Source organism: Oxyura jamaicensis, chromosome 1 (assembly GCF_011077185.1).
Source record: "Oxyura jamaicensis isolate SHBP4307 breed ruddy duck chromosome 1, BPBGC_Ojam_1.0, whole genome shotgun sequence".
NCBI lineage: Eukaryota > Metazoa > Chordata > Aves > Anseriformes > Anatidae > Oxyura > Oxyura jamaicensis.
In genome coordinates this window covers 169,975,485-169,988,909 of record NC_048893.1, presented here as the reverse complement: position 1 = coordinate 169,988,909, position 13,425 = coordinate 169,975,485, and the positions used below count along the sequence as shown (strand labels likewise).

At 36.8% G+C, this 13,425-nt stretch overlaps 1 long non-coding RNA gene across 1 annotated transcript in view; it reads right to left on the bottom strand.

The window, feature by feature from the left end:
• Positions 1 to 726: 726 nt before the first annotated feature.
• LOC118157271 overlaps positions 727 to 13,425 on the bottom strand; it is a 15,925-nt gene continuing 3,226 nt past the window's right edge. Inside the window, exons 2-3 of the long non-coding RNA XR_004746599.1 lie at positions 6,562 to 6,564; positions 727 to 761 (exon numbers count right to left, since the gene is read on the bottom strand). This is a non-coding gene — a long non-coding RNA (uncharacterized LOC118157271). The remainder of the gene's footprint in view (positions 762 to 6,561; positions 6,565 to 13,425) is intronic.

The window sequence follows — 13,425 nt, the reverse complement described above, 5'->3', positions numbered from 1 at the left end:
AACCCATCTGGTTTATTGCTGACATTTGTGGATGTAGAAATATGTCTCTCTATATGGCATAACTATACGTTTCTATTGTTCTATAAAATTTCCCTGCCTATTGAAAAGAAATAATTATTTATTTATTTATTTATTTATTTTTCAATATCTACATTATGTTGCAGAGGTTAAAATTTACTACTATTTCTGCACCAAACCTGTGGAGATGTTTACTTCCTCTGTTGATAGCGCCATCAAATAAAGCAAACAAGTAATATTAATGCAAAGGCAAACAAAATAAATGAGTCAGGTAATTATAAAAAGAACACTGACCTATTAAAAATTGGTCTGATCTTTAAAAATTTTCAGCATAGCAGTATTAATGTTATTAAAAATAGAAGAATCATGACAAGTATTCATTAGAATTTGCATATGTGAGTAATAATGCACTTAATTACAAATTGCATTCTGCAAATTATTTAGAAGCTGTAAATCACAGCAACAAAGAAGATTTAGGGACTAAGGGTTTTGAAGAATTTTGTAATGCAAATGTTCTTAACAACAACAGATTGGAGAACTGTAAGATCTTTCCAAAAACAAATGATTTAAAAGAACAAATAAGGTTCAGAAATTCTAATGTTTGACATATAGACATTTACTATAGGTAATGGAATATTATCTCAGTTAGATCTGAAAGGATTTTTATGTGTAGAAGTATGTGTTAAGATATTATTTCACTTTAAGCCAAAATCACATATTCACAGAATCACAGAATCACAGAACTGTAAGGGTTGGAAGGGACCTCGAAAGATCATCATGTCCACCCCCCCTGCCAAAGCAGGTTCCTCAGAGAATATTCAAAGGAAGAAGTCAATTGGCAAACTGAGGGTGTAATAAATTTCATGGATTGTGTAATTTTCATGCAAGCTCTTTTTTCTTTTATTTTTATTCAGCAGACATAAACACTTATTTAGATGCTTGTGCAAAGCAGCCCCTGCTCCACAATGCTGAATCAGCGCTCCATGGCTTTCCATCTCATTGCCAACTCAAAGGGGCTGAAAGAATTCACTGTCCCACTGAAATCCCTTCCTCAACAAATCTGTGGCACGCAGCTAGGAGAAAAGTGAGTGAAATTTATGAGAAGATGTTGGAGTGCTAAATGCAAGGAACAGCAGTACAAAGTGGATAAAGGATTTTGAATGGAGAGGAAGGGAAGATGACAGAGAGAGTCAAGAGAGAGAACACTGTCATTGTTGCACCAGGCCAACTTCAACTTCCCTTCATTAAAGAGACAATGAGCCTTCATTATTCTTATGTTCCAAATTCCGTAGCTTCTGCTGTCAGAAATGATCTTCAGTATTGCTTGACCTCATGGACATTTATTGTTCACTGCTGTCATTATAGACAACTACCCAAATATTGATTCAGCCCTGAATAGACTGCTCAATTTAAAATGCAGTTAACATCTTAAGGTAGAGGCACTAGACATGTACCTAAAGATAAGTAAATGGAACAACTTCTCCTGTGTTAGGACAGAAAGGAAGTAACAAATAATGTGATTATTGCTACTTAATGAATATTTTCAGTATTTCTCAGTCCTTATTTGCTATGTCTGTACGATACATAACTGGAGAAGAGTTCACAGCCCAGTGCTATTATGTTTCTATTATTTATTATTGTTACCAGCAGTAAAACAAGATGTCCAAATTCCACTTTACTTCAAAACTTTTGGAACTGATCTTACAAGACAGGTACATAAAGCAAGAACATTTGGATGAAGGCAGGAAAAGTATTCGTTTAGCATTTTCACTAGGCTTTTTGGTTCTCTTGCTATAGAGCATACACAGCCTAGAGGGTGATCTTGAATGTTATCTCTGAAGCTAAGTGATTTTTGGAGGTCTGACTGAATATAAGGGTCACAACCCTGAGTCCATTCTTATCTGTTTTAATAAAAAAATGACAATGAACTGTGCAATCCTCCATTGTCCCCTCAAGCAAAATGAAGGTGAATGTCACTCCTGTCTGTACAGACGAGTCTAATTGCAGTATTAGGGCCTAGTGCATGAAAATTCACTCCATTGAGGGTTTTAATTAGGTCTGTTGAAACACTGGAGTTCAGTTTTGCAAATTCCTGGATTTACTAAATTTTATCAAAGCCACCAAGGAGCTTTTTGTTGCTGCAAACTGGATCACACATAACATATTCTTTACAGCTCAGCACCATAACAGGACGACAGGATATCAAAGAATGTTTTATTTCCACACAACAGAAGGTTTTTTGTTGGTTTGTTTGTTTGTTTTTTAATCTAAGAATATGGTAAGGTGAGTGAAATAAACACTTTCTGAGACATTATGTATGTCCCCTCATGTGAGAATCAGATATCTCCCTCCCTACCCTTCCAGTGATCTCAACATTCCAGTATGAATCAGGGCTCACAACAGATAGAAAGGTGTGTAAATCAAAGTGTCTAAGCCCATTTCCTCATCATCTCTCTTAATGTACCAGTCATACACATCAACAATCTTCTGTCATATATGTGAAAAGACCTCAAGCTGGATGAACAGGACCTAGTATGCAGGTCTTTTGCCCTTTGGGCAGCTAAGAAATAAGGGAGATGCACTTAAACAGATTATTTTGTTGTCATTTTTGTTTGTTTGTTTGTTTTGTTTTCCCTTTTTAATTATTATTTATTGAGAGAAATGTAAGAAAAACATGTTCAAAATCTATATAAGCAGATAAAGTCAGCCTTGGGTACAGTAAAGAACATGTTTAATAATGGGACACGGACAATGACATTTTCTTTTTGATATAAACTGATAAAAGCTTAAAGATTCTGGAAACTAACAAACTGAAGAGAATTCTTAAGCTCGAGATCAACATTTTTACTTGAAGCTTATTTATTTTTAAAGTATCTATTACTATCTTGATTGACTGAAGTCCAAATGCTAAATAATACTTTACTTGCCCATAGCTTCACAGGCTATAAATGTCCAGTCTTTCTAATCAAGAATTTAAATATATGAATATTGTGGAAAAAGAATAGACATCTGTTTTCCAATTGTCCTCAGTCTGATTTGCTAATCCAAGAGAAGGAAATTAAAACGAAAAGGCATTTAAAAAAATTAATCAAGCCATCAAGCCTGTTGTCAAGTAGAAGGAAAATCAAGTACCAGCGTATCGCTATTGGAGAAATTGGGTGCTACAAGTAAATGAAAAAAAAAAAAAAAAAAAAAAAAAAAAAAAAAAAGAGAGAGAGAAACCTTAATAAAGGTGCTTGAAAAATGGGCAACAAAGACTTTGCACTTCTTCTGCTTGATGATTCCTTAATGGCTGCAATCCTACAGGATCACAACCAGAAAACAGAGAAGAGTGTCAGTCTTTTGTCGAACAATTACTGTGTAAGTGGTTAATGAGATAAGATTATAGTAAATGGAGACTTTGCAATCCATTACTTATAACAGCAATTTGGTCCTTATTTTACCAGCTCTTGATACAACAGGAAAAAATAAATAAATTAAAAAATAAAATTAAAAAAAATGTCAGCAAAACTTCCCCATCTTACCTAACATTTTTGTATCCTTTTGGCTAAAACACCCATTTAAGGGAAGGGTGTATAGATGATAGATAAAATTTAGGCCAATAAGAGATAATTTATGTGTCTAAAACTAGCTATAATGAAAGACAGAACCTTTTTTGGCTCCTCCAGAGTCAATGGAGAGCAACAGGACGTATTAATTTTATTTAACTTCAGACTTATGACACTGCCTGCATGATGATAGGACAAATTGCTTTTTGGATGTGTGTTTTTCTCTATTGATTGTGAGGGGAGTTTAATTGAACAAGGCAACTTTGTGACTTCAGTCAGATGCCTCAGGGCAGGTGGGATGTGTAGACCTAGATGCCTTCATAACTTAATAAAGAAAGAGCTGTTAAAGAAAAGCAAGACAGGCTGAGTGCTGGACCCCAACTGTCCACACTGCTTCCCTGCGGACTGAGCTAACGCTCACCACTTGATTTATTTTGGACTGCTCCAGCTAGCTGCCTCCAACTAGCTGGAGTGGGCCAGCATTAACAGCATGGATTATGAATCAGCTGCTGCTAACTGGAGGCAGAGCCAATGATCAGTCCCTGGCTCTGTTTTACACAGTGAATAAAACTCAGAGTATTTAAGAGTTTAACTATTGTTAGATTTGTGAGTCACTTTTTTTTAATTACTTTTATACCTGTCTTTCTGTCTTTCTCAGTTGAGAATTCTGGGAGCCTAATAAGCAGTTTCTAACTTACCTATCCTAGCTCAGCATCTGGAGTTGTTGATACTGGTAACACCTACCCCTGATGTGATTGCAGCTCCTGGAGGCATCTCAGTGCAAAAGTTTAACTGAGATATTAGATATAGTATAACCACTGTGGAGTACTACATAGGCAGAAAACTTCAGACTGGAAGCAAGGTAAGTGCTTGAACATACTCAGATCTGTTTTACCAAATTGAATTTAGGCAGGGATGTCTCCACAGTTGTTGTAGCAGCAGTGATGCGATATGTCTTACTTTTCAGTACTCCATTTCACATATGTGGAAACTGAAATAAAACAATTCAACAAAACAGAAGAGAGAAGAACAGAATGCAGAAACCCTCAGTCTGCCCTTTTATCCATGTTATGTATTACCTGAGATATGTTTTAAGGACAGGTGAAAAAGAGGCACATCATTTTCATTTATGAGAGTCTAATCAGTGAACACCGCAAATAGCACTGCTTTCACAGTGCTCCCATGTCATTGCAGCCACTGTCAAACCATGCCATTTGTATTTCATATGGAGGAAAACTGAAAAACAAACAAACAAAAAAAGAATATCATATACCCAAAGACAGAAAGCTTCTCATGCTCTCTTCCAAAACCACACAACAGCTTCTACACCCCAGAGAAAGGAGGCTGTGAAGAGAAGGAAGCTTAGTGGAAAATGTGTGCAGTGCTCACCTGGGGTCTGTTCCAGATGAAAGCAGATGTACTCAATGCAGATGATATTTAATGTTGTTCCTATGAGTTTAAAACTGAAAATATCACCTGGGCATAGAACTTTTATTATCAGTTAGATAGATTCTTTTGACAATTTTCAATTACATTTCTGAATTTTTATTATATGTTAATGGACCATATTAATTAAAGCAGACTGCAATGCACTAATAATGATTAATTCAACCTAGGGTGCCTTAAACTGAGATTTTATGAGAGGTGAAATTCTCCATGGATCTCTAATTTGCATTTGCAACACGGGTAACTGTACTTCTGGATGGCAATCTCAAACCAACACACAAGCATGGGGCCAGGAAGTGAAAGGTGACAAGAGACTAGGATGAAAAACGCCAGTGTCCTGAGGCAGTAGCTTTCATTGGTCTCAGTGGATTAACATGTGCAACCTCACCTGATAATATATAGTTTTCAGAGAGCAGAGCACAAAATCTGGCAGAAAGCACAATCAGTTACTGGTGAAGAATATTAGCTGAGAAATAAACACACTCTTAATGTACTGATTCCCGCACCCTGAGAGAAATAGCCACTTGTTAGTCCTTTTGTCATTCATGACTAATATGCATTTAACGGAAATCTCAGTACAGGAAATGAAAAAAATGAAGATGATAAATCTGTTTCACTTAGACAATAATCTTATAACAGTGTGGCCTGTTAGTTTAATTTATAGACACCACTCCCCCAGGAAATCTTAAGTACATAAAAAAAAAAAAAAAAAAAAAAAAAAAAAGCAAGGGAAGGAGATGGAGAGTGAGAGAGTGAAAACTGTTGCAGGGCACCTCTTAACCACTGGAATGGTTAAATGGAAGAAAAACACTATTTACGATTTCAGTGCCGCAAAGGAGTATTTGCAGTAGCTGTCCGAGAGTTTTTCAAGGGCTCACCCTCTCTTCCTTACCAAAATCTCCACACTGAAGTCTGAAGTGTAAATTGCTCAGATTCAACCTGTCGTGCCTCTTCCACTCTCTGCTTTTTTTTTTTTTTTTCCCTTTTTTTTTTTTTTTTTCCTCTTTTGAATAGAATAAACACATTTGGACACTTGTGGCCACTAGAGATTACTAATCCATAAACATGTTTTTGGTCTCTTGCAACCTTCTAACCTGTGATGATAATTATTATGGTTGACACATACTTGTATGACTCCTAAAATGGAATTTTAACTGCTCTCCTTATCTATGTATTGTTTTCATACTGCTTGGATAATATTCATCTTTTTGTAACAGGTACCACTTAAATGTCCAGCAAATCCTCCAATAATTAACAATGACTAAGCCCTGGTTTCCTTGTAAAAATGCATCTCGTGGCACAGAGAGATGAATACAGTATTTACATTTAACAGCTAAATTCCTAGGCATGAAGTAAAATTGTCAGTTATCTAAGAAAATTTCATGCTCTTGGTGTTATTATTTTTTTTTCATTATGACTATCTCACTTTTAAATAGCTTGTAATATCTGTTCTGCTTAGCTTTGTATAAGATCTAGAAAATGGATTCTCGTACATCAGGCAAAAGAAAAGTATTTCCTAACAGTACTGCTGGCGTAATACTTTGTATACTTTCTATATGCCAAGACTACAAAATGTACAATGATTTGGTGTAGCCAAAATGAATAAGCTCAGTTTTTTTGTTTTGTTTTGTTTTGTTTTGTTTTCTCCTGACCTATTCTTGATACTAACAAAGCAGAAATAATAACTAAATAAATAAAGTTTATGCAAAATAGGCTGTTTATGGAAAACTCCATGAATTTCTTTGATGTTGTATAATTCTCTTAAAACAAATCAGATTCAAGCACTAAATTCATAAGATATTATTTCTTCTTGGAGATCTAATGAAATTTGAATTTTGTATATGCTCTAGGTGATTAAATTTGAGATTTTGTTCTATTAAAAGAAGTGCAATTCCCTTATTGTATTATAGATATATCTAGATATCTGATAAAAAAAAAATTGTTCTCTCATGCTAAAGTTGTGAGTCCATGTTTTTAGGAAAATTTTCCCGTTATTTTCATGGACACTCCAGAAACATCTGACAGCACAAAAAGCATTGCATATTCATTCAGTAAAGTATTGCATACTCTTGTGTGCATCTTAAAACTTCAATGAAATTAGTGGTTAGTAGGGTCCAGACCTGGCTGAGAATATAAATCAAATAATTTGTCTTAAGTCTCTTAATTACTAAACCATATAACAAATCGAGAGAAGGATTAATGGAAATGCAAAACTAAGTCTGCACCATAGCACCATATAATTAATATATATATATATATATATTGGTGGGGGGGCACTTCAATTTACGTACACTTCAATTTACGCTTTGTAACTGTATTTAATTCTTCAGCTCGCTTCTTCTCAGATTACTAGTGAAGATGCTCGATACTTCCAAACCAAATAACATTTTTTTCCATCAAGTCAACACAGAAATAGTTATCAATAAGTCTCGGTTTTCACCCTTTCATCCACTTCTTCTCCTTTTCACTATCCCCCCTCCATCTCTCCAGGCTATTTCTGTACAAGGAAAATAAAAGCTTATGTGCAAAAACGAACTGAAAAATTGCAATCTACTGCTGCATAACATAAAGGCAAAAGATGTTATGGCTACTATAATTCACAAGACAAACTTTGTGAACAAGGAGGATCCACAGTAAAGTTGGGTTGGCTTTGAGGTCAATGTACTGATTTACACAACAAAAATTATACAGACATAAGGAAGAATTCCTTTTTTACCATAAAATTGCTTGGGTAGAGTGAGATCTCCTGAGAGATTTATGCAGAGCCATATCTCCAGCAAGATGAAAAGAGCTTGCTGTCCTCAGAATCAAAGCCAAGGAAAAAGAAGAAAAAATAAGCAGCAGAGAGGACAAAATAGCCCATCATTCAAGCAACTGCTATGTGCTGAAAGGAATTGCCAGAGTTTTCAGTGAGATCTGTAGCGCGCACGCACACACACACACACACACACACTTCTGAGTTATTAAAAAAAAAAAGGACAATCTTATTTAAACCAAGTCCTAATTTTTCTTATTTCTAAATATATATATATATACATAACACTAGATTTAAATTCTCAAACATGCACTTTGTCAATTATTAAGCAGTATATTACAGTAAGGATATAAAGTTCTTATTTTAAACAGTATTTTAATTGAACATTGTCATTTTGCCACAATAGTTTGAGACCAGTAGTCCTTAAAAGCTTGTAGAGAAGCTAACCAGAGAGCCTGATAAAGAACTAGCTTTCAGAGTTTAGTGCTGGGGCTTTGAGATTTCTTTTCATACAAAGAAAAAGCATGAGTGCAAAGGAGTAAGATAAAAGGCACCTCACCAAAACATTCATAATATGTTGATGTAGTTTTACAGATCTGTACCTGCACCTTTCATTATAATTTATTTTGTAGTCCTCGTTTGTTCCCCTCAACCTCGTATTTCTTGACAGCATATATGAGGAATGAATTTCTGAAAGACTGATCTTCCTTTGTGCCTCCATTTCAGTGGTCACAAGCAAAGCTGCACTTCAAGGTACTTGATGGCAACTATAAATCAGATCATGGAGTTGCAAATCCCTGACTTGCACCATCAGTGTATTTGCAAGCACAGAAAATCAAGTGCAAATTTAAAGGAGTGAAAAGACTGGTCTCATAGAATCCTAGAATATCGTGAATTGGAAGGGACCCACAAGGACCATTGAATCCTGGCTCCACAAAGGACCATCCAAAAATCAGACCATATGTCTGAGAGCATTGTCCAAATGGTGCTGTGACCACAGGGAGCCTCTTCCCATGCCCAACAACCCTCTCAGTAAAGAAACCGTTACTAATACCCAACTTTAACCACCCCTCTCATAGTTTCATGCTGTTGCCTTGGGTCCTATCACTCGTCACCAGAAAGAACAGATCAGTGCTCGTCCCTCCACTCCCCCTCCCCAGGAAGTTGTAGGCCACAATGAGGTCAGCCCATGGTCTCTTCTCTAGGCTGAACGAACTGAATGATTTCAGTGGCTCCTGATACATCTTCCCCTCTAGACTCTTCATCATCTCAGCTTTTTAGAAGATGTACCAGAGGAAATAAATGTATAATTCCTTTTGTATGACACACAAAAACACACACTGCTGCCTCCTTTTTAAAATATTGTTCTTTGAAAATACATCTTCCTATAATCTACATCAGAAACAAACTATTCAGATGTAGAACCAGGGAGGGAGAGGGAGGTACTTGAATTAAATTTCTCTTTGTGTTATCCACTTAAATGCATAATTAGCACTCCTGCTAAATGAGTTTTGATGTTGTTGTTGTTTTGGGATTATTTATTTATTTATTTATTTTGGTCTTTATTAGGTATCCCTGGGTTTTGTTTGGTTTGGTTTTCTGTACGTTATGCACATGAAAATACATATTTGTAGAAAGACGTAAATATAGTAACTAAGTTTAGTGGATAAAATTAAGTTTGAGGTAGCAGGCTGGAAGAATCCCTTCTGCACCTGTTAATCCTCCTGTTAGAGCAGGGACAGAATACACTAATGGTGTGGCTATTTAGGATTTGTCACTGGCCTGTGCCACCGTGCAAGGCTCCCTATCTGTCATATGTAGGCATGCATGAAAAATGGCAGTGGGTGCAGGTAAAAAATCAGCACTTTTGCAAGCATAGCCATATCACAAAGTAAACTAACTTCCAGCCAGATGGCTAGAACAGGAATTGCGGTCGCCCCATTTAAAAAACCTGGTGACCAATGTACTGCACGATCCCAGCTTAGAGAAAGTTATTTGTAGAATCTATGAGTAGAATTTCTCCACACATGTAATTGGCACATATATGCAGAAATAAGAATAACCACTAATGTACATATGCAACAGATAGACCTAAAGCTCAAAAGCCCAGAATCACAGCTCTGCATTTTGCCTCTGTATGTGGAGATAGCTACTCATGTGTAATACTTAGATTACAGCAACTTGTTTTACCCAGGCTTGGAATGATGAGAGTCTCAGTATTTTTTAGTCCTTTGTGCTAATCTAGGTCTATATTTTTCTTCGGACTTCTAATATGGATTAATTGCTAGTCTGCTCTTCCTGGAGACAGGACACTGTGGAGACTGTAAAATCACACATAAATCCCAGAGAAGACAGAAAGAAAAGAATGCCTTACCATGCTGATGATAGCCAAAAGAGATGAATGACAATAAGGAAAAAGTACAGCAGTCTTTGCTTCCTCTGGACCAGAATCAGCTTTGTGTCCATTTATTTAGCAGCAATGCTCCATCTAGTTGTTAAAGTGAATCTTGGAAGCTGCTGAACTATTCCAGAATGTCTTTTCTTTACTTAGGAGTTCTGCTGTCCACCTTTACGTCTCACTTCCTGCTCCTAAAGCTACATTTTTTTCTTTGTCTGAATTATTAAAAACAAACAAACAAACAAAAGCTTATTCATATGCAAAGAAAAAAAAAAAAAAAAAGCAATGTTTAGTTAATGATATATGTCCTATGATGAAAACTTCTAAAAACTGTAACTGCTCTTGCGATGTCACCAGAAATCTTTAACCATAATGATATTTTTAGACTTGCTATAGGGATACCACAAACAAATATCAGCCACTGTGTCCTTTAACAGATCAGCAGTTCCACAATACTGAGGATAAAGGTCCAATTGAGTATTTGGCTTAAATCTATTGTTTATATTAATTGCTTCTGGTCTATACCTAACAACTCTTAAGTGACTGATGTGAATATTTCAGTTTTAGTCTTAGTTCCTTCACAATCTAGTTGCTGTTATGCAGTCATCTCATTTGTGTAGCTGGCCAAATAAATAATTAAAGGAAGAGGTTTAATCAAAAATATCAGCTTCACTTTTCTGTATTATTAATATATTACAGTAAAAGGTACCTAAATCTTGAGTATATTTGAAGCAAGAAGAAAAAAAAAAAAAAAAAAAAGACCATGGAAAATGAAATGAATATGTTTATTGTACTGTAATTTTATAATGAATCAAAATATTAGTAGCACATGCAACAGACTTTATAAGTAATTCAGATAATTAAGTATTGTATACACTATAACATCAATCAAAGCAAATAATTATTCAAGGATCTCAAATGAGATAGGAAAGCCAATCTCAGTGCTTAAGAACTTCAATTTTATGGGAAAATGTAGAAAATTCAGCCATTTCTTCTGACTTGAAAATGACAGATCTTTTTAGTGAAGTCATAGAATTTCTGATGATACCAAAATCCCAGTTTCAAAGCAGCTCAGTGAGGCTCAGGGACTCTCTTATCCCTAATGCTGGTCATTCCTCTGCACAGTTAAGCTTCTTTAGCAAAGCACTTAGCACTCTTGTTGGTGAGATTCCATCTATAGTGCACATGTAGCGTGTAAGAGGACTTCGTTCTCTAGCATTAAAATCTGGCATGTCCTGTGGGCATGAATTCACTTCTGAAAAAGAATGAAATAACATTTTCTTTTCCTAATATTCTATCATATTAGGCACTTAAAGATATTGCTGAGAAGGAAAATGGAGAGCCTTTAGCAAAATGAAAAATAATTCGTTACATACTGTATTTTACAATCCACAAAAAGAAAAAAAAAAAAAAAAAAGAATCTTAACAATAATATAGTTTATATAAGACTAAATAATTCTCAAAGAAAGAAGCAGATGGAATGGGTCATTCTATAATTCTATGTATGTATATACATATGCCTATACATATGTATAGGGATGTAGATTTGAATATGAACTGTACAATTTTTAGGATGAGTAGCTGACATTGATGGAGATTAGGGAGAACTGGCTTTTCAGACATAATTTTTAAAATACTTTTTTTCAATATGTATTATGCTAAGCAATAGGCAAAGGGGATGATTCCTTCTCTTTAAATAATGTATTTCTACCTGCTTTACTTGGCTTGAGCCTTCTTGTTGAAAGAATAGTGACATTAGTGACATATCACCTTACTGCTATTCTACTGCTTCGCTCTAATGAGGCTGGGCAGATCTCATGAATCCTGAGGATAAATGAAGCTCTGAAAAGTTTTTTTTTTTTTCTTTTGCAAGTCTAGATTGAGTTCACAGCCTTTCTCCTTCCAACCTTCAGTGTAATTTAAATCCATTCATTTCCTTTTCTATGAATGTCTTCCCTTACATTTGATTTTCTAGAAAACAAGTTGTTGTCTTTGGTTCTACAATAACCACATGCATGTACCTTAATTTGGAGGTAGATATATATAGTTCAAATGAACTGAATGAATTCTCATGGTTGAGATTTCTAAGCCACTGTGTGGGAAATCATACAAACATATTATCGAACATTGAACTGGAAAGAGTGCAGCAGAGGGCCACAAAGATGATACGGGGCCTGGAGCATGTTTCTTATGAGGACAGGCTGAGAGACCTGGGTCTGTTTAGCCTGGAGAAGATGCAAACCAGATGGCCTACTTGCAAAACTGCATCAGCACCTTCCTTCCTGGGGGCTCCAGGCAGGGCATTGCCATCAGGATCCCCCAGCAGGTGTGCAGCCCCTCCCTGGCCTGTCAGGGTGCTCTCAAGGGAGTCTGCAAGCTCTGGTGGCTGTTCAGGCTGCTCTTCCTTTATTTATTTATTACTAGAGGTTTTTGTTAGTATCATGGTGATGCTAAAATCAAGTGGCTCCTTCCCTCTGTGTGAGCAGATGGGTTTCCTTGACCTGGCAGGAAAATCTGAGGCCAGAAGGGGAGACGTAGGGCTGCTGAGGCCAGAGATTTCTATTGAAACCCATTTTTTTCCTTTTCTGCCTGCTTTCCTGGATGATGTGCATGTGCATGCTTGCGCGTGCCCTCACCTACCTCTGTTAGCCATCTCTCCTGCACCTCCAGGAGCTCTAGGTGCTAGGTGAGGGCTGGAGCTCACATTCCCAAAGGGACGCTGGAAGGGGTCTTCGGCACCACTCTAGAAAAGCCCTTCAATGGCCAGTTTGTGCCAGGCCTGCCCTCTAGCGTTGTTGCTGTAGCCACATGCCAGCTGTTGAGTACTTTGAAGGAAGGATGAGGCAGGGCTTTAAGGAAAACTGTATGCATTTGACCCTGTTTATAAGGTGCACAGGCTTATAAGGTGCACTGAGGGGGGATCTTATCAATGTCTCTAAATATCTGAGGGGTGGGAGACAGAAGGATGTAGCTAACCTCTTCTCAGTGGTTTGTGGGGCTAGGACAAGGGGCAACGGCCGCAAAATAGAACACAGGAAGTTCCGCACCAACCTGTGAAAGAACTTCTTCACGGTGAGAGTGATGGAGTACTGGAAAAAGGCTGCCTAGAGAGGTTGTGAGGATCCTGCTTTGCAGGGGGCTTGGACCCGATGATCTTTCAGGTCCCTTCCAGCCCCTACAGTTCTGTGATTCTGTGATATAATCACAGAAGGGAAGGGAAGGGAAGGGAAGGGAAAGGGAAGGGAAGGGAAGGGAAGGGA